The 22,529-nt window shown below is 41.2% G+C and overlaps 1 pseudogene; it reads left to right on the plus strand.

Annotated features, from left to right (window-relative positions):
* The first annotated feature begins 21,293 nt into the window (after nucleotides 1-21,293).
* Nucleotides 21,294-21,775, plus strand: LOC123589949 (annotated as a pseudogene).
* The last annotated feature ends 754 nt before the right edge of the window (nucleotides 21,776-22,529 follow it).

Consider the following 22,529-nt stretch of genomic DNA (forward strand, 5'->3'; position numbering starts at 1 on the left):
GAGGAGAGAGAAGAGGGGAAGGGGAAGACAGAGAGGGAGAGAGAGAATCCCAAGCAGAGATTATCTGGGTTATCAGCGCAGAGCCCAATACAGGGCTCTATCTTAAGACCCTGAGATCATGACCTAAGCTGAAATCAAGAGTAAGAGGCTTAACCGACTGAGCCACCCAGGCACCCCTAAGTCACATCAGGATATCTTGGGTGCTAACCTTTTCACCAACAGATGGTAAGTTCCTTGGTGCAAGGATGGTATTACAAATTTTATCTTCCATGGTACTCAGTATAAAGCTAACCACGTAATAGACTCTCATATTTTGGTTTACAGATACAGCATGATCACCTTCATGTTGATTTTACTTGATGAGTAAGTACCTGTAATATTCATACTTTTGTTGGACCCTAGAACACAGCTTTGAATGAAACAGAAGTCAAACTGGTTTTAAAGTCTTAGAATTCAGCTACAGAATCACAGAAACACTGTGATTTCAAGCCATAAGTGTCCTACAAATTCAATCTGACCCCTGTAATTTTACAGTTGAGAAATGTGAAGATCATAGAGGTGAAATGACTTGTCCAGCGCAGCCAGTTCATGTGGGATCCAAAAGGACAAGTTGAGTTTCTGACCTCTAGGCAGTGACACAAGAAAGGGGCAATTCCAGGAATGTCTAGTACTGAAAGGTACACACAATTAAGTGGATACTTGTGAAGGTTAATTGTGTCAACTTGACAGGGCCATGGGCTGCCCAGATATTTGGTTAAATGTTATATGGGAGGACGGTTTGGAGGGTGTTTCTGAATGAATATTTGAATTGGTAGAATGAGTAACGCAACTTGCCCTCCCCAGTGTGGGTGGGTCTCATCCAATCTATTGAAGGCCTGAACAGAACAGAAGATGGAGTAAGGGAGAATTTATTCTCTTCCTGACTGTCTTCAGTTTGGGAAGTTGATCGTCTACTGACTGTGGGCTCAGGCATGGGAGGAAACTTGTACCATTAGCCTCTTGGTTCTCAGGCCTTGGGATTCTGACTGGAATGGTACCATCCGTTCTCTTGGGTCTTCAGCTTGTTGACCAATCTTTGGACTTCTCAGCCTCCATAACCACATGAGCCAATTCCTTATATATAATAAATCATATATATATAACTCATTGTGTGTTTTCCACAGGGCCACATAAGCCATCTGAATCTTAGTCCTTCAGTTGTAAAACAGAAAAAAGGAAATGGGACTAGACACACATGCCTTGCCCCTCACCGGGTTGGTGTCAGATTTTAAGGACATAAAGGATATAAATGTATTTCATATGTAAAAATTAGTATTAAGATGTTGTCAGCTTTTCTGGGTGACTTTTAAAATATCACAGGAAGGCCACACATAAATGCTGTTGGCTTCCCAGGCTAGCATCTTTACGAGAGAACTTAGAAAACTGGTAGATGGATACTTTGCTGAGAAAGGATTTTGTACAATAAAGTAGTTTCTCCTAATTAAGTAGAAACTGCAGTTTGTTTCTGTTCCTAATAAAAATCAGAGCTGTGGGGCTAAAAAGTATTCTGGTACCTTGCTTGTTCCATCTATTTTCCTTCAGCAGGAGCACCTTGAAGCCACCTAAGGACTTAAATGACAGGAAGAAAGAAACAAACAAAGAAACAAAAAGGAAGGGAAGGGAACTGGAGGGGGAAGGGAGGGGAGGGGAGGGGAGGAGAGGAAAGAGAAAGAAAGAAAGAGAATGAAAGAGAGAGAGAGAAAGAGAAAAAAAGAAAAAAAGAAAGAAAAGACAGAAAGAAAGAAAGAAAGAAAGAAAGAAAGAAAGAAAGAAAGAAAGAAAGAAAGAAAGAAAGAAAAAGAAAATTAAGTCAGGGTTTTTTGTTATAGTAGACTTTCCTTGTCATGGGGAGGAAAATACCTCCAAATTTTTGGGACATTTGCCTAACCGCATAGATAAGCTTTTAGAAAGGGCTGATAGTAAGTCTTCTGTTAGGGGTTTCCTTGTTATCTTAAAGGGACAGGATATTTTAATTTTTTTTTTATTTCTTTTTTTTAAGTGAGATAGAAGTTTATTGAATACACCACAAGGGAGCAGTGGGCTGGACAGTGGAGAAGAGGCTGTCTTACAGATATTTTTATAGCATTGGTTTTCATTCTGGTTTATGATATTCTAAGGCATCTCCAAAATCTCTAAACCAATTACTTTTTATTTACTTTTTGGTTAAAAAATAAGAAGAGCTCACAGAGTATTTTTAACAAAAGTTTATGACTGAAGGGTCTCAAAGTCAAACAACTCATTGTTTGATTCCAAGAATGCTAAGGATTACAGCTCAATATTGACTGAACTAAGGTATACAATAGAGTGAATGCAAATCAGAAACATCAGGCTGCAGAGAGAGCACCAGACTGAAGCCAGAGTTTTAGGAAGAGGTGAGCTAAGCTGTACAACATCTGTGACTGATAGAAGTAAAGAGTAGGTGAAGTTTCCCCAATTGTAGATAATCCAGACTTGGCTGGAGAGCACAGTTATCTGTGCTCAGAAACTACCAAGTGGATTCCCAGGAATCAAGTGGCAGCAAAGAATGCCATCATGGAGAAATGGATGAGGAACATCTAGAGCAGTGGTTCTCAGTTCTAGCTGTACATTGAACCATCTGGGGAGACTTTTTAAAAATCATGATAACAGTCTATCACCCCTTAGATTCTTATTTAATTGGTCTGAGAGCCCAAGCACACCATTTTGTGTGTATGTGTGTGTGTGTGTGTGTGTGTGTGTGTGTTGTTGTTGTTCTATTTTAAAGTTTCTCAGTTGATTTTACTGTGTAGCCAGCATAGAGAACCACAGGTCTAAGTTATCATAGCTACATGTGTTTAACAGCTATAACTAGGGTCATCCCTTCTCTAGACCAGTCCCATACCCAAACAGTAACTCTAAGTAAGGAAGTTAATATATGGGTGCTGTTGACTCCACTCTGACCTAAGTTAAGTACGACTTTTGCACCTGGGCAAGCAGGGCCCTGGTGCTTCTTCTTTGTAGCACTTTCCTCAAAATTCTCCCGTCTCCATTCAGTGCAAGGAATACAAGACTAGACCAGGATTTGTGTGGATCCTGGTCTCCACTTCTATTTGGGGCTTCTCAGCACCATACCCCCAACCCTTCCTACTCAACCAGAGGGGTTGGCCAGATGACCCAAAGAGCTCTGGTATCTGTACCTTTGGAGTCACCTTGGAAGCCCATGAATAGCTCCAGTTCCAAGAAGACAGTAAACATATGGCCCCACTGGCCAACAGGCACTTTTCTGCCTTGCAATTATGTGAAATTGGGCCACTAGAATGGTGCTGACACACTGATACCAAGTGACTCAAATTGGCCCATATACCCAGGAGTGATCTTAACTCATTCCCTTGAAATAATCCTCATATCTTCCCATGTTTCTTTACAGTTTCTCCTTTCGCCAGCTTCCCCCAAACCAAATTTCTTCTGATACCTCATTCTCTGCAGTCTGGATTTCTTGCCTCTAAATCCCAGTGTCCTCATGACTTAGGCATTAATATCAGCTGACGACTATCTTCAAAGCCAACTGTATATACAAAGACCTTCCAGGTATTGGTGATTTAAGTCCCACTGATTACCTGTCTTGAGCCCTAGATACCCAGGATTCTGGATTCAGCACAAACAATTGTCTAATGGTATTTCCATATTTCTCTCTCCCCTCCCAACCTTTTCACCTCTTTCTCCCATGGAAGCTGATGTCCCAAATTCAGTCTTGTCCCCTGTCCTTGTTCCCATGTTCAGACTTGCAGGCTTAACAGTGAATCTACTTACATTCTGGTCCTGGCCTCCAGTCTATACTGATTGTCCTTATTGAAGCCCATAATTATGACAGATGCTGTAAAATTCTTGCTAGAGCAAGAATAAGCATCAGGATGTAGACCCTTCTAAATTTCCCAAAGCAGGTAGTAAAGAACAAATGAAATAATTGTTTTTTACTGACATAACTGATATTTGCCGAAGCTATGGCCCAAGATAGTGATGATAGTGAGTAACATTTATTAGTCATTTGCTCAAAAATAATTTCTCACACACACACACACAAACTTTAGATTTTACAGAGTGCCTATCATATTCCAAGTACAATAACCCCATGAGTTGGGCATTTTGCTGTTATTGTTATTTTTCAGATAAGGAAGCTAAGGCAAAGAGAGGCTGAATAATTTGCCTATGGTCAAATTAGTACTAGAGTTGAAGCAAGAGACCAGCCTGTCTAACACATATCCCTGTCTGTTACCACGTCAAAACACCACCTCCTGATGAGTTTTACTTGAAAAAGGCAACTTTTCTTTTCTAACACTTATACCAAATAAACTCTGAATATTTGGAAGGATGGTGTTTTCCTTTTCTACTTAAATATGCAAACCCATTGGGTCAGTGAAGATTCTCAAGGAAGAGTCTAGCAATATGTGCGGAAAAATTGAGAATGAATTGCGTACGTAAGAAAATTTCTGATAAACATTAGTTTTTATTATTGTATAGAGATGTTTAAATATATATTAAAATTTATTTTCATTTTAAATATTAAATTCATTTGTGTGTCATATGTTTTATTGTTCTGGCAACTGATGCCTATTTAAGATGAAGCTCCCAACTACCATCCTGGCAGCTTCCTTCTGACAAAGAAATTCAAGAATGATGGTGAAGAATAATCCCCTCTTCCTTCTGCGCTTACACCCGCTCCCCCCATGTTACCCTCCCACTTGAACTTGCAGTTAATCAAAATGTATCTAAATTCTAAGATCAAGTAGCAATGGAAAAAGTGACTTATTTTTCCAAGTCTGAAAATCTGACGTGTGTCTTTCCAACCACGGTAGCTCATCCGGTCTAAGGCAAACTCCCTCCGTGATTTATTTATGTAATTTAAGGATTCCTGAGAATTCCCATTACTGAATAGTCAATTAGGAGTTTGTTACTTTTCCAATCTAAGAAATTCCATAGTGGGAACATTTAAACAGACTGGAAGAGAAGAGTTTTGCTGAAGAAGAAAACTCTGTGGTAGATTTTAGATGATGTGATTTGTTAAGTAACATGAATCAGCATAAGAATCACTTTGGGGGCACCTGGGTGGCCCAGTCGGTTGAGCGACTGACTTCGGCTCAGGTCATGATCTCACAGTTCACGAGTTCAAGCCCTGTACCGGACTCTGTGCTGACAGCTCAGAGCCTGGAGCCTGCTTCCGATTTTGTGTCTCCCCCTCTCTCTGCCCCTCCCCTGCTCGTGCTCTGTTCCTCTCTGTCTCTTAAAAAAATAAAATAAAACATTTAAAAAAAAAAAGAATCAGTTTGGACACGGTACAGAGAACAAAAAGTGAGCTATTTTCTTCATATAAGAACACTGTAGCAACGGAACCATAACCTTCTTATGGCTGATACCTAATGGTTGAACAAAGTATCTAAACATGTAGGTTGATAATTTATAAATGAATATGTAATACTATTATATTATTATGATGATGTTTATTACTATGTTATTTTATTTTTTAATTTTTTAATGTTTTTATTTTTTTATTTATTTTTGAGAGAGAGAGAAAGAGAGAATGAGCAGGGGAGGGGCAGAGAGAAAGGGAGACAGAAAATCCAAAGTGAGCTCTGCACTGACAGCACGAGCCCAACTCACGAACCATGAGCTCATGACCAGAGCTGAGGTCGGATGCTCAATCCACTGAGCCACCCAGGCACCCCTGTTATTTCATTATTTTTTCTGTAAATGTAAATTTATTATATAAATGTTTCAAGAAATACAGTGGATTTTTTTTAGGTAGTTTTTGATGGATCTATCATTTGAGAAGGACGATTTTATACACTTCCAGGCTCAGGCCAACATTGATAGGCTGACAACAATTGAAATACTACTTTGGCGTGGTTGCTAAGCAAGACTCCTCGCTCTAAAGGCAAATGCACTCTGTGTCTCTTACTGCCCTCTTTTGGCCGGAGCAAGATGTGCTGACTTGAGTGGAATTGTTTATTCAGTAACCTAAAGATCTGATTGTAGTAATAGATGTACAAGGCACTCCGTACAGGTTACCCTCCAGAACACTTTGTTCTTAAAATTTGACACTAACATTAATTGCCACCTACCATAGAGTGTGGTGGTATGTGAAAATATTTCTAGAGATGAACCCAGAGCAAAACACCTATAGATGCATCATTTCATTTGACAACCCCCTAATCTTGCAAATAGGTAGTAGAAGCTAAATTCTACACAAAGTTGAGTTCAAAGTTTGTGCTTGTCCCACATCACCATGCTGCTTGTCTTTCCTATAATCAAAGCAGGTGTGAGGTCCCTGCACCACATTATTTCTTCTGCCTAGAACACTTTCACTTTCCTAAGTTAAAGAAACAACTTTGATAACTACTCATCTTTCATAGTGGGATGCCACTAAATATTTTTTAACATTGGTAAAACCAGACATAGGGGATTATTTAGAGGTAACAATCAGGAAAATAGAGGAATGAATAGTTAAAAATGGTTATCTAACCCAGTGGGGCTAGAAATGGGGCAAGAAGGGAGACAGGAGTCATTTAATTTTTGTATGTGTGTGTATCAGTTTTATAATCATCTTCCTAAACGTTTAAATCTTTCATAAATAGTGTAGTTCAGAGACACATGAAGAATCATTCCTGTGCCTGGGGAATGGTAAGGTGTTGTGGTATATATACTAGTGAGGGCAAGCTAGCTGCTGTAATAAGTTGATCCCCAAATTCATGATGGCCCCAACACCATGGGAGGTTATTCTCTCTCTCAGAGCAAGGCAGTTCCAGGTAAGTGAGGCGGCCCAGAAGAATGGGAGGAGGGGAAGAAAGAGATGCTGTGTTACACACAGTTATTCAGGGACCCAGCTGGCAGAGGCTCTGCTATCTTCAGCACCTGGTTTCGAAGGTCACCTGAGAATCAAGAGCAAGCCAATAGAAGGGAAAAGAACATGGACAAGTATGCACGGGAGGATGTTTATGGGCCAGCCTGGTGGTGGTGCACCTTACTTCTGCTCACATTCCATTGGTTGGAACTCAGATCAGGTGGCCACACCTAACTGCAAGGGAGGCTGGGAAATATGGGTCAGCAGAATACCCAGGAAGAAGAGAGTGTGGATTTTTGGTTAGCAGATAGCAGTTCCGTCACAGGCGATAACCATATTTACCTCTAAGGTTCCTGCTTCTGGGGACCCACAGTCATGTCTAATGATACTAGGATAAAACCTTTCTCCCCAAGGAGAGACTGTAGAAGATGGTTTGGGTACATCTCCTTGGCCCAGCTCTGATTTCAGCGGAAGTTGAGCAGTTCTCGCGCTCACTGCCAGTATCCCACACTGCGTGCCCTTGGAACCCCCAGCTATTCTGCCTCTGAGGTTTTTCTGAAGCCACAAGAGTTGCTTTATCCCTTGCACAAAACAGCCCTAAAGTACAGGGGAATCAACACCCTGGGGACAAAACTCTACCAATGGTGGGCAGAGCAGGTGGATTCCAAGGAACATACTGCACTGGTTTTCAGAAAGTTCCCAGTGGAGTCGAGCCCCAGTCACTTGGTGGTAACTTAGGTGACTAATGAGCCACTTACTTTTTCCTCCTGCCCTGTGACACTCTCTGCTTGCTCCTCATCCCTGCCTCAGTCATCTTCCAATTGAACTACCTGAACTCAAGTCCTTGTCCAAGGCTCTGCTTTGGGGAAGAATCACCCAAACTAAGACAGAAGAGTTAAATGCTTCCCCTGTCTTCTCAAAAGAGGGTACTCTAGGAATTTCGGAACCTACCCTGAGAAAAGACCGGGGAAGGATTTCTTCTCTATTTCAGAATCCTAGGCTCGAATCTGTAGAAGGTATTACTGGCGCAACTTGGAGGTGTACATAACAGATACCCGGCTTAACTCCCGAACACTTGCTAATATTCTCTCCCAGTGGGAATTGTACACTTGACAGAATAAGCCCCTTTTGGGGACTGTAAGAGCCACAGTCTATGTGATTTGTTTGCAAGAAACAGAAACCGCTTCAAGGTGGCTTAAGGAAAGAGTTTCATTATGAGAATTCAAGGAACTTCCAAGGAATTCAATGTGGGAAGTATAGTCAGGCCACATAGCAACTGGAAACCATTGAGCAGCTATTTCTCTGGCTTTCTGGGGCAGTGTATTCTCTCATCTCAGCTGTACGTCCACTTCAGTCTCTGAAGTCTGGCTTCTGGGCAAGGCTTTTAGTTTCTGCTCCTCCATAGTATATTTCACGTGGCTTTGCATCAGGAAATGCGCCAACCATAGCTCAAACACCGTATAACCAGAATCTAGTGCCTACCTCTGCAACTGGGGCTTGGCATATGTGAGGGCTGGAGAAATGGAAGTCAAACTAGAAAAAGAGGTTGGCTGTGGCAGAGAAACTGAGGTGGAGACAGTGTTGAGGTGGAAACTTTGGGCCAGAGGGACCTCAGCAGAAGGGATCAATTTTCTTCATTAAAGGCCAAAGCAAGTTAGAAAGGGAGCTAGAGAAGGTTTGAGTATAAATGTCTAAGGTAGAAGGCAAAATTAAGGCTAAAGCTGGATAGGGGTGCCTTGCTGTCTCAGTAGGTAGAGCACGGCACTTTTTGATCTTGGCGTTGTGAGTTCAAGCCCCATGTTGGGTGTAGAGATTGCTTAAAAAAAAAATAAAAATTTTTTTAAAAGGCTAGAGCTGGGGGCGCCTGGGTGGCTTAGTCGGTTGAGCGTCCGACTTCGGCCCAGGTCATGATCTCATGTCCGTGAGTTCAAGCCCCGCATCGGGCTCTGTGCTGACAGTTCAGAGCCTGGAGCCTGTTTCAGACTCTGTGTCTCCCTCTCTCTCTGATCCTCCCCCGTTCATGCTCTGTCTCTCTCTGTATCAGAAATAAATAAACATTAAAAAAAATTAAAAAAAAAAAAAAAGGCTAGAGCTGGATAATGAAAGGAACTGAGGTGAGTTGTGGCACAAATGTTAGAGAGCAGTGGTGCCAGGCCAAGAAACATATGTGTCTATAGCTACAAGTGATAGAATGCCCAAGTGTGGCTTAAACAATAAGAATATTTAATTATGTCACATTAGAAACCTGGACATGGGTCATTCCAGAATTGGACAACAAAGGAGTTTGAAGGGACACCTGGGTTGCTCTGTCGGTTAAGTGTCCAACTCTTGATTTCAGCTTAGGTCATGATCTCACAGTTCGAAAGATTGAGCCCCCTAACATCTGCTTGGGATTCTCTCTCTCACTCTCTCTGCCCCTCTTCCTCTTGCTCTCTGTCTCTCTCTCAAAATAAATAAATAATAAACTTTTTTTTTTTTTTTTTTTAAGGAGCTTGAAGGTGTCAGGGCTCTGGGCTGGCTTCTCTGTCATCCTCTGGGTTTTACTTTAAGACTGCTGCAATACCAAATATCACGTCCTCCTGTGCGCAAGGCAGAGAGGTTTTCGCTGAAAGTCTCCCTTTTATCAAGGAGTAATACCTTTCCCTCATGTCTACAGCATATATCTCTTCAGGTACCGTTGCCTAGAATGCGGTCACATACCTAACTCTAATCAATTACGTGTAAAGGAAAATTTCACCACAGCAGGAACTTTACCTATTTTATTCATTGTTGCATTCTCAGAACTGAGGATATGTTTGGTACATAGCAAGGACTCCATAAATATCTGCTGAATGAATGAAAGAGACATAGGACTACCATGATTGGCTTGGATCAATCTGCAATTCATCCCTTGGGGCTGGGACCATAGCACATCTTCCCTGAACATATTGATGCCCCATAACTATTCCCCATTTGGCTTTGACCCCTGTTTCACACCACGCACAAAAATTACTCTAAGATGGATCATCCAACTAAATAAAAAGGTAAAGCAATAAAACTTCTAGAGGAAAACACAGAAAAATCTGTAAATGACTACGATGACCTTTTGATGTGTCAACTTGACTAAGCTAAAGTCCCCAGTCATACAATCAGACACTAATCTAGATGTTGGCATTTTATAGATGTGATTAAAGTTCAAAATCAGTTGACTTAAGTAAGGGAGATATCCTAGATAATATGGGTGAGCCTGATTCCATCAGTGGAAGGTCTTAAAGAGCACAGCTCAGACTTCTCTAATGAAGAAGAAATTCTGCCTGTGGACAGCAGCTTCAGCCTACCTATGGAATTTGAACTTGCCCAGCAAGTTCCCATAGCACATAAGACAGTTCCTTACAATAACTTGCTTCATCTATATCTCCCTAGTGGTTCTGCTGCTCTGGTTGAAACGCGACTGAAACAACGACATAGGGACAAGCACAGGTTTCTTAACCAGGACTTAAAAAGCACTATTACAAAAAAAAAAAAAAAAAAAACTTGATAAATTGTACTTCATTAAAAGATACCATTAAGGGGCACCTGGATGCCTCAGTGGTTTGAGTGTCTGACTTTGGCTTGATCATGATCAGGTCATGATCTCACAGTTCAGGAGCTCAACCCCTGCATCAGGCTCACTGCTATCAGTACAAAGCCCACTTCAGATCCTCTGTCCTCCTTTCTCTCTGTGCCTCCACCACTGATGCTCTCTCAAAAATAATAAATAAACACTAAAAAAAGAGGTGCCATTTAAAGAATAAAAAGACAAATCACACACTGGGAGAAGATATTCACAATATGTATTTCTGACAGAAGACATGTTCAGAATATGTAAATAACTCCTACAAATCAATAAGAAAAAATGAACAACGCAACTAAAAGTCACCATACAACCTGAACAGGTATTTCACAAAGTAAGATAACCAAACGTCCAATATGCATATGAAAAAGAGCTCAGTAATATTACTCATTAGGGAAGTGCAAATTTGAAACCACTGTGAAATACTACCAGACACCAACCAGAATGACTAAATTAAGAGGACTTACAGCGCCAAATGATGATGGCAAGGACGTGGAAGAACTGAGATCTTTATACATGGCTGGTGAGAGTGTAAAATGCTATAACTACTTCGTAAGCCAATTTGATAGTTTCTGCTAGAGCTAAACACTGCCAACCCTAAGACAGCAATTCCAGTTCTAGGAATTTCCTCAAGAGAAATGAGTACCTGTGCCCACAAAGAATGTGCATAAGAATGTCCATCACAGCTTTGTTTGTATTAGCCAAAGTGGAAACACCTCAATGCCAGTCAACAGAAGAATAGATAAGTAAGTTGTGGTATGTGCTTGAAATATAATACTACATAGAAATTAAAAAAAGAGAGCAGACTTCTGTACATGCAACAACATGATGAATCTTGTAAATATTAAACTGACTGAAAGAAGCCAAATTTGAGAGAATATATACTATATGCTTCCGCTAATACAAAGTTTAAGAACAGTCAACACTAGTCAATAATAATAGAAATGAGAATAGTGATTACCTCCCCGTGGTTCGGGGGTGCAAACTGGGAAGAAGGAAAAAGGAAAGTGATGGGAATTTTCTACATCTTGATCTGTGTAGGGGTGACATAAGTGTATGCGTGTATAATAATTCATCGAGCTGTGAACGTAGGATTGGTGCTTTCGGTGTATATGTGTTACCCTCTATAAAAGTTACAAGAAAAAAACCCACTGGGAGTCCTATTCCCAAGGAACTGTTGGGTAAGCAACGAACGTATCCACTCGGGGCAGTCTGAGAACACGGGTTCCTGGTCTTCCTACACTATCTCATGGGCATTCCCCACTGAGCCTCCAAAAAGGCAGGGTTTCAGGAGCCCTCTCTCAGGACATCCACCTGGGAGGCTGGCTCGTGGAGTTGGAGCTCTGGGAGCTCAGAATTCTAGTGAATATTCCTCTGATTGTTACTTGGGTTGGTGCAGTGGTGTACAGAAGGACCGCAGAAGGATCAGATTGGATTTTTTCAAATTTAAACCAGTGCCTGAAATTCAATTTCATGAACATTGTGGGAGGCCTGAGTTTTTGCTGTCAGACCAATAAAGAGGCTAGATCTGGAGACATAACTATTTATGGTCAGCACAAACATGTACAAATCTCAGTTGATAACTGGGAGGCCTCCCTTTCTTCCCGCTGGTATCATCCTAAGACTACACTGAAATTTACAGTTCCTAAGGTTAGTACCCAGGAACATCTCCTCATGTTTTCCATTTGGCTAGAAGGCTTAATTTAAATAAAGCAGCAGGTAAAGACTCTGTGCTATCAAAATTATGCAAAGCCTGTTCTGAATTACTTCCTCCAAAATACAAAGCCATCTGTTTGTTAAACATTCCATTTAAACTTTATGCCTATTTCTTCCCTAAAATATGTCAGACTGAGGTTTTCTGGATTTATATTTTACACAAGATTCAAAACAGTTGAAAACATAAATACTCTACTATTACACCTAATGGAAAAAATGATCAAAAATAATATAATAGGTGAAGGGGATTAAGAGGACACTCATTGTGATGAGGACCAAGTAATGTATAGAATTGTTGAGTCATTATATTGCACACCTGAAAGTAATATAACTGTATGTTAATTATACTTCAATAAAAATATATATGTAATAGACTGTTGGAGACTTCGGGTTCTTGAAATTAAATGGGCATGACTTTAAAACTTAAATAAATGAATTATAGAGTTGATTTTCTTCCCCCGTTTGTCTTTAGCTTACCTCTCCTCTGGCTTTATTCCTTTACTCTAGGGAAAGATTCCTGAACACATTAGTAATTCCTCGTTACTGGTTCTTATACAAAAGCTGCATTTTAACATCTTAGCAAGAGTCAGTATTTGTCTTCTGACAGATCTATCTCCTGACGAACCAGATAACTATATTGAAGGGCCTAAAGCAAGCCTATATTCTTCCCCGTTCCCACACTTTTCTTTTATCTGCTCTTTGAATGATAGAAAACCATTGGGCGATCTGGCTGCATTCCCTCCCTGCTAGAGACATGAACTAGGAATGGCTTTCATGTTCAGCTTGCCATGAGAGCCTTATGCAGTTTTTTCTATGTCTGTGATGAGTGATTGGTAAAAGCTTCTTTGAAAATCTTCCATGCTAAGTCACTTTATCCACATTCTATGATTTAAAAAAAAAAAAAAAAAAACTCAGACTTAAAATTTATTCACTTATTAAAGGCTCAGAAAAGGGTCCTTAAGAACATTCTTGTCTTGGTTAAAGGTACTCCCTTAGTGGACTTTGAAATGAAGAGGGTGTGGCAGATTACATTTTACAAAAATGGCTGCAACAGTATTTTTGGTCCCACATGCTCTTCCAAACTCTGCCACTCCCCTAGCAATGTCTCCTGGGGTCTAAATCCCCTCCTCTTGAAACTGAGCAGAACTTTGTGCATGCCTCAATGAACAGAATGTAGTAGAAATGACAGTACATGACCTACAAGGCTAGGTCAAAAAAGGTAATATGACTTCCATCTTGTTTTCTCTCTCTCTCTCTCTCTTCCTCCCTCTCTCTTTCCATCTCTCTCTTTATGAGCCACTGTGTAAGAAATCCAGCTATCCTAGACCCATGCTGCTGGAGAAAACATGTGCAGAAACTAGACAGAGTTGCCCAAGGAGCCTAGCTGTTCAAGCCCCCAGCTGATCAAGTCTTCTCAAGCTGGTACCAGACATGTGAGTGAGCCTTCAGATGATTCCCAGCCCAAGTCACTGTCTGTAACTGCACAAGAAAAGCTGAACAAGAACTGCCTAGTTGAGCCCAGTCAACCCCCCATCACCATGAAAGATAATAACAATGGCCATTGTTGTTTGAAAACACTAAGTTTTAAGATCATTTGCTAAGTAGCCATAGACATGGGCAGAGGGTAGCTAGTCATCAGTCTGAAAGTTTTGGTTAGATGCCTCAGTTTTTTGTTGTTGTTGTTGTTTGTTTTGAGAGAGAGCACACATGTGCATGTGGGCGTGTGCGTGCACGGGTGGTGACTGTGGGGGGAGCTGTGTAGAGGGAGAGGGAGAGAGAATCTTAGAGAATCTTAAGCAGGCTCCACACCCAATGCAGAGGCCAACATGGGGCTCCATCTCACGATCTTGAGATCATGGCCTGAGTCGAAATCAAGAGTCAGCCACAGGCGCCCCTAGATACCTCAGTTTTCATAAAAGCTTGTAAAAAATCTCATCTGATAACTATAGTATATGCTGCTAGTCTCAATGAACAACATAGAACAAGGAACTTTTAGGCCTTGAGAGAAGATGCAAACTTTAAGGATCTGCTCCCAACCCCTATGAAAGTTCTCGTTCAGAGAGGTGATTTTAATGGAGAATTGTTTGAAGGACTTGAAATCCTCTGGGTTTCCTAAACATAAATATTTTTTAAATTTAGCTAAAATTTTAGAAAGTTTCAGTCTTAACCCATATTTCCTTGGCCTACTACAGAATTACTTCCGTGAGATGTACTATAGGAGAAGCCTCAGGTTTCGTGCTATAAGACACAACTTTAGAAAAGCCCTGTAGGGGCACCTGGGTGGCTCAGTTGGTTAAGCATCTGACTTCGGCTCAGATCATGATCTCAAGGTTTGTGGGTTTGAGCCCCGCATCAGGCTCTGTGCTGACAGCTGCTTTGGATTCTGTGTTGCCCCCTCTCTCTGCCCCCTCTCTACTCAATCTCTGTCTCTCAAAAATAAACATGGAAAAAAATTAAAAAAGAAAAGCCCTATAGAATTTTCTGTAAGAATATCATTGAGGATACCCACTTATCATATCACACAATGTCCCAGATATAAAGCTTCATACCAGAAATTTATTTTAGAGCTAAGTTCCAAGAAAACCTTGAGAAGCTAGAATTTTTTGCCTTTGTAGTCAAGAGAGTCATTTTTGGCCTTCATTTTTTAAAATTTTTTTTTTTTTTTTTCAACGTTTATTTATTTTTGGGACAGAGAGAGACAGAGCATGAACGGGGGAGGGGCAGAGAGAGAGGGAGACACAGAATCGGAAACAGGCTCCAGGCTCTGAGCCATCAGCCCAGAGCCTGACGCGGGGCTCGAACTCACGGACCGCGAGATCATGACCTGGCTGAAGTCGGACGCTTAACCGACTGCGCCACCCAGGCGCCCCTGGCCTTCATTTTTTAGTGGAAAACTCAAGTCTGAATCTGTGGCTCAGATAATTATACGGAGCCCTATTGCCTGCATAACTCATTCTACTCCACTGACTTGTATTTGCTTAATGCATGTTTCTAATGATGCTGGCTTTATTTATTATTTATATTTTCTATTTGATCATATGTATTTTTATAAGCTTTTCCAAACCCCTTGTGAAAGAAGACATAATAGAAATAAAGTAGAAGTAAATGAATATATAAGTAAATTACCCCTCGGAGACATCACCGGATTATAAACCTCCCACAGGCCTGGCTTAATGATTCATCCATTTACTTCACAAATATGGATTAAGCATCCACTATGAGCCAGGCATTGTATTAGGGAGGGTCAGAGCTGAAAAGATTTTTTAAAAACCAGTCTTGGCCCTCAGGGAAATAGAATGCCTAAGGGATCCAGAAATTTGGGGCCCCAGTAGCAGCAGGCAGCAATTTCAAATAGTGACCTCTCTGGGGTTCATCATGAAACCAGAGCTCCTAAGCTTTTTCACAAATGAGTCCAGGGGCTGGAGAAAGGGAGGGAGTGTTTTGGAAAGATAGATAATAAATGAACACTCACCTCGGGTTCCTGGCCAGGAACTTTGAGAGACTACCATCTCAAAAACTCCTTCCAGTTGTGGAGAAATGGTTGCAAACTTTTCTCCTCAGACCTGGATTGCCATTTCTACGCTGATTCGTTCATCCCAATGAGACCCACACTTGTAACTCCTGTTTATGACTCAGCAGCTAGTTGCACTTCTTTCCTAATTCTCTTCACTCCTACTTAGGTCATCAATCTTTGTACCAGGTGGGCAAACCTTTACACCTGTCTCTCAGGACAGACCAAGGGCCTCCAACTCTGCAAATTCCAGATTCTCCTGCCAAGGATGGCAATAAATGTGATCTGCCTCATCGACCTTAAATCTTCAGTTTGACCCCCCTCATTATTTCTGACAGCCTTTAGGTGAATGCCTCTATTTTGGTCTCTGTCCTTTCTTGCCAGCAGGGGGCTCTCTACTCTCATCTGCGGGAGTCCTACCACTTGGGATATTTTGCTTTTTTTCTTTTTTTTTCTTTTTAATTTTTTTTTAATGCTTATTTATTTTTTGAGAGAGAGAGACAGAGACAGAGAGAGAGAGACACACACAGCATGAGCAGGGGAGGGGCAGAGAGAGAGAGAGAGACACAGAATCTGAAGAAGGCTCCAGACTCTGAGCTGTTGGCACAGAGCCTGGTGGGCTCCAACTTGTGAACCACCAGACCATGACCTGAGCTGAAGTTGGAAGCATAATGGACTGAGCCACCAGGCGACCCTTTGCTGGCTTTTTCTAAGAGAGCTGCCTCTCCCCATCCCAACATTGGCAAATGTGGTTACTAATCCTATTACCATGGAATCTAGACTCCAAAGAAGATGCTTGATTTGCTAACACAAATATTTATAAATTCTTTATGATTAAATAATAAATCCCTTCTGGCTTCTTAAAACTCCAGTTCTGGGTACTTCAAAATGAAAATAAGTCTGTATTTCTATAGATCCTTATCTATGAAGTTTAAACAAACTATAGTACTCTGAGTTAAATTTAAATAGGTAAAATTTGCTTTTTTGAAATATTCATGTGCTGTCTTCCATTTACCTAATGAAAGATATATGACCTCAGCTAATTTCCCAAGCAAATTGCTTGTCAAAAAGTGTGAGTACTCTTTCTGGCAAATAGTCTTCATGGCTGCCTTTTTTTTTTTTTTTTTTTTTTTTTTCCTCAGTGGAAAGGAAAAAGGAAAAAAGATTCCCCCTTCTACATATAAAAAAATCATTTAGGGGTGCCTTTAGTAATCGTCTGCATCATCGGCCACTGAGCACTCTTTGCTTAATGGTAACTTGAAGAGTCAGCTGCAGAATGAAATCACATTTAGGTGATGATGGCCCCATGACTTCAACACAAAACCTTGAAGGTTGAAGTCATCCCTCATCAATACGGAATATTTCATCCTGCTCTAACCTTCCCATTAACACCATCTACCCTCCTTTCCCTCCAAAATTATGGCAAAGAAATATCTACCTGTAAGAACCATTCATACCAGTTTGGCTGCTGTTTTGAAGAATACGGTTTGAAAAGACATTATTTTACATCCTCCTGTCCACCTGGTCATATGTATTAAGTAAGTCTTAAAGCAATACCTCCATGCCGTGCTTCTGCAGAGAATAACTAGGTCTGTCTCATAACCAAGGCACGTTTTTTTTTACTTTTTTTTTTTTTTTTTTTTTTTGAGAGACAGAGGGAGACAGAGCACAAGTGGGGGAGAGGCAGAGAGGGAAGGAGACACAGAATCCGAAGCAGGCTCCAGGCTCTGAGCTGCCAGCACAGAGCCTGACGCGGGGCTCGAACCCACAAACCACGAGATAATGACCTGAGCCGAAGTCGGACACTCAGCCGACTGAGCCACCCAGGCGCCCCCCAAGGCACATTTTATATACAACTCACTGCATTTCTCTACCCAGAACACATTCCTTCACAGAAGCTGGTTCCACATCTGCTATTAAGTCATACCTTTAAGCACCACCATTACCACTGTCCCCTGCCCACTCCCAGCCAACTGGTGGGTACCTGTAGAAGCCATTAAGAGAAGCTTGAAGGAAATTTACCTATCTGCCAAAAAGCAATATTTATTTACTGCTAATGAACACCAAAGAAATGTGTTCAGGGGAGGACAGCATCTAGTTCGTTTTCTTATGCAAATATATCACCCGCTCAGCTAAAACTGAGATGACCAGCATCAGGGTTCCTCCAGGTCTTGAGAAACATTGAGCTCCTGGCCTGCTCTTATCAGTAAGAATGCTTTGTATTGCAAGTAATGGAAAGTGATTGAAATGATTTAAGATGATTTAAACATTTAAAATGATTTAAATGATTTAAGCAACGTGGGCAAATTGTTAAGCTCCTAACTCACGTAACTCAGAGGTCCAGAGTGGTGGCTTTAAAAGAGGGTTGGCCCTGCAGTCCAAACCTTGTCACTAAGGACTAGGTTTCTCTCCATGTCTTCACTCAGTGTTGCCTTCTTTCTCTGTCTCTACACCGAGTCTCTACAGTAATTCTAGAATCCTCTCATGATAACAAAATGACTGCAGCAGTTCCAGCACATTCCATCACACTACACCGTCCAGGCAGATGCCAGTTGTTCCTGAAAAACTGAGAGGCTTTCCTAGAAATTGCAACAATCAGTAACCTATAAACATTCCTTGGGTCTCCTCAGCTGTGACTAAAATATACGACCAACCCTGCACAAATAACATCTAGGAAATGAGATTAGAGCTGATGAAAGAAATCAAGATGAGGAATGGATCTGGGGGTAATGGAAACAGTGTCCATAAAAGCTTCCTGTACATGTGCATTTACTCTGTCTTCCATAACTCCCTATACTACAAGACACCAGTGAAAGAAACCTTTGCTCATCTGAACTGATGTAATTTTTCTGTTTTCAGCTCAGGTGACCACTCTCCCTGGGTTATCTCAGCCACTGCCAAGGCCTTAAATATCTTCCACGTGAGAGATGCCTCTCAGAGTGGTACCTTCAGGCCAGGAGCTATCTCCTGAATATTAAAGAGGTACGTTCAATATGGTTTTACTCAAAAACACTTGAAACTCTTTAAAAAAAAAAAAAAAGAATCCTTATCTTTTAGAGATCCGTGCTAAAATAGTTATGGAAGAAGTGATACGACATTTGGGATTTGTGTCAACGTCCTCCAGTGGAGACAGGAGGAAATGTGGGTTGGGCTGAAACAAGATAGATGAAATGGTAGTTGTTGAAGCTAAAGGTGAGCATGCGTGAAATTATTATACTATTCTTTCTACTTTCAAGTATGTTTGATACTTTTTATAAGAACCTTCCCAGTGGTACCTCAAACTCAACATGCTTGTGAAAGTTAAGATATAGTTTCAGCCACACAGAGACTGAAAATAATACTGGCCTACAGGAGAAAGGATTTTTCTCTTTCATGTAAAAGTCTGGTATATCACTCCATAGTGTCAGGGACCCAAGTTCCTTCTACTTCGTTGCTCTATTATCTGTACGGTGTTCTTTTGGTCTCCATGATCTCAGGTGGCTCAATATCATCACCTTTTGAGCAGCAAGAAGGAAAAGAGGAAGGGAGTATGCCACTCCCTTTAAGAGTGAGACCCAGGGGGTGTCTGGGTGGCTCAGTTGGTTAAGCGGCCCACTCTTGATTTTGGCTCAGGTCATGATCTCACAGTTTCTGAGACTGAACCCCAAGTTGGGCTCTGTGCTGACAGCATGGAGTCTACTTAGGATTCTCTTTCTCCCTCTCTCTCTGCCCCTCCTCCCACTTTCTCTCTCTCAAAATAAAATAAACTTAAAAAAAAAAAAAGTGCAACCCAGAAGTCACAAATATCACTCCCCCTCAGATCCTATTGCCCAGCACTTAATCATATGAATAATTGCGCCACAAGCAAGGCTGGGAAATATATTGTCTTTCTGGGTGGCCATGTGCCAAGCTAAAGACTTCTAATATGAAGAAGGAAGAGAAGACATATTGAGAAGCAACTAGCAGTCTCTGGCCCATTTTCCCCCCTGAGTCATCCAAATATCCATGTACACCCTTATTCCCACACATTTTTTTCCTCTCTGGGGAGAGAAACCACCAAAGTTCCATTCAGTTTCTGCTTCCAGCTCAAAGTTCACAATCTCTGGCTAATTCTCAGTCCTATTGGTAACATCCACATATAATTTCTCATGGTCTGAGAGCCTATAAACTAAAAAGACAAATCTGTCCTCCAACCTTCCTGTTATAAATTGCAGAGCAGGAAGGGGGTAACCAATATACACACAAACTTCCACAATCTATTTGAAAAAAGGGAAAATGGGAAGAAAACAGCAGCCTCTCGTTCACAGCAATCATCAGACCCTGCAGAGGGGTAATTGCAAAGACTCCCTGACCTGGTAGAGAAATAAGTGCCTAGGTTATCCCATCTGGCAGTTGGTATTCTTGATGTCTGGGGGCCGGGGGTGGGGGCAGTGGAGACCTCTCTCCTGAACCCTTGTCCCTTCCTCTCCGTGATCCCAGATTTTGTCCTATGCGGGGTGGGGTGGTTCTTCTCGTCCATTTGTCTCCATGGCCACGTCTGAACTCGACTTTGCAGAATGTGCCCTACATAGGGCTGCTTAGTTTTCAAAAGGAACTTCTGTGTACAGGCTTGGGGGCCTTTGTGCAGTAATCGAACAAAGGTTTCCTGTAGACATGTGTTTAAGTCTGAAGACTGATCTTTTATGGACAAGGCATGGAAATAGACTCTTCCCTAAAGCCTCAGAAGAAACCCTTGTTCTGCCAACACCCTGATTTTAGGCTAGTGATACCCATTTCAGACTTCTGATCTCCAGAATGCTAAGATAACAAATTCGTGTTGTTTTAAGCCGCTGGGTTTGTAGTAATTTGTTACAGCAGCCACAGGAACTACTACGTGTACCTTCATGAAGCTGGGACACTACCTAACCTAAAGAAGACTGTAAGCTCAAGAGGCAGGGCCGGGCATGTTGGTGACACCTCTCCTGACCCTGGGAACGCACCCTCTTGTGCCATAGGGAGGTAAATGCAATAAAACCAGCGGGAACAGCCTCCAACCAGGTACGTGGACAGGCCCAGACTGCACACTCTTCACCAGACGTTTTTTCTCCACTCTTCTATCTCTGGCTTTTCAATTCCTGGCACAATTCTGACTTCTAATACCCGTCTCTGCCCCTCACCCTCAGTCCAAAGATCCAGAATGCTCTTCTGCAGCTCACTCAGCTCAGCTGTGTGCTTAGCCTGCTGCCTCAATGCCAGTGACATTTACAGTTTCAGGCAACAGACCTCTCCACCAGCCCAGCTGGTCCTTGTGACTTGGGGAGGCAGGGATTCAGGAAGAAACAATGTTGTAATGGGACAATCATGTTACCAAAGACTTCACGTCAAATCACAAATTTGACCCATCAAATACCAAAAAGACACATAAGACACTGGAAAAGTCTGTGGCACCTTGTAATAAGCTGCTCAGGTCTTATAAAAGAGAAATAAATGTCCTATCTGCATAGAGTTCTTAAGAAGACTGACACTATGGAGAATATAATCAGTGCATTAAATTCATTATTCATTATTAATTCATGTATTTGACTTACCCAGGGCAAATATGCTAATTATATACATATTAATAGTTAATTAGACATTCAATTAATGCCTTGCTGGTGCCTTCCTTGTATTTATAATAGCTTTGAGGGAAAATCTAGGGGGTCCAAGTGTCATTAAAAATTCTTCTGGAGAGGCGTGGAGTTGGTGGCTGCCACCTTTGGGTTGGGATGCACCGCACTCTCGGTGGAGACCAGGGAGCTGAGCCAGAGCCATGGCCAGTATGATGGTAGCAGTTGGACTGACCACTGCTGCTGCAGGAACTGCAAGCCATTTTCTCTTACAAGCCGTGAAACTCCAAATGGAGCCTCAAAAAAAAAAAAAAAAAGTTTTTCAAAGTCTACCAAAATCTGTCTTCAGTGGTGGCTATCACAGAGGTGGGTTTGTACCCAAAATGATAAAATGAGAAGCAGCATTAATACTAGGTGTAAGCCCTACTGCCAATAAAGGGAAAATAAAAGATGCTTATCAATGAATGAAGCTTTTAAATCACCCAGGCAAGGGAGGGTCTCCTTATATGGCAGCCAAAATCAATGAAGCTAAAGATTTACTAGGTCAAGCTAAGAAATGAAGTACTTGTGCGATAAACTTTGTTAGTTTACATATATGAGTGCCAGCTTTTTATAATACAATGCCTCAAAGCTACAAATTTAAAAAAATTATTCTGAAAAATAAGTACTGTTGCAATATCTGTAAGTGAAACTTATAGTGTTGTGAGCAACTTATATATTCAACAAGAGAGCAATAGCTAATTTAGTTACCCACAGCTATAAAATATCATTTGATCATTCAAATTTATCTTTAGAAAGAAATCTTAGTAACATGCAAAGTTGCTTAATTTATAGAAGTGAGAAAAGCAAGATGGAAAATGATACATACTATTGCTTCAACTTTATGAAAATATGCATTGAGAAATAGGGTAAAGTCACACAAGGATAATATATATGCATGAAAGTGATACACAAGAATATTTGATATAAAAAGACATTTACATTATATCATTGGGCCAAAAAAGGGGGCACACATCATGATACCATTTTTTAAATGTATTTATTACTTTTATTTTTATTTTATTAAAAAACTTATTTATTTATTTATTTGGAGAGAGAGAGAGAGAGCACAAGGGGGGGTGAGGGGCAGAGATAAGGAGAGACAGAATCCTAGGCAGGCTCCACGCCATCAACGCAGAGCCCGATGTGGGGCTCAAACTCATAAACGGTGAGATCATGACCGGAGCCAAGGCCAAGAGTCAGATGCTTAACGGACTGCACCACCCAAGTGCCCCTATGTTTATTTGTTTTTAAGAGACAGAGAGAGAGAGAGCG

Source organism: Leopardus geoffroyi, chromosome B4 (genome assembly GCF_018350155.1).
Source record: "Leopardus geoffroyi isolate Oge1 chromosome B4, O.geoffroyi_Oge1_pat1.0, whole genome shotgun sequence".
NCBI classification, from domain to species: Eukaryota; Metazoa; Chordata; class Mammalia; order Carnivora; family Felidae; genus Leopardus; species Leopardus geoffroyi.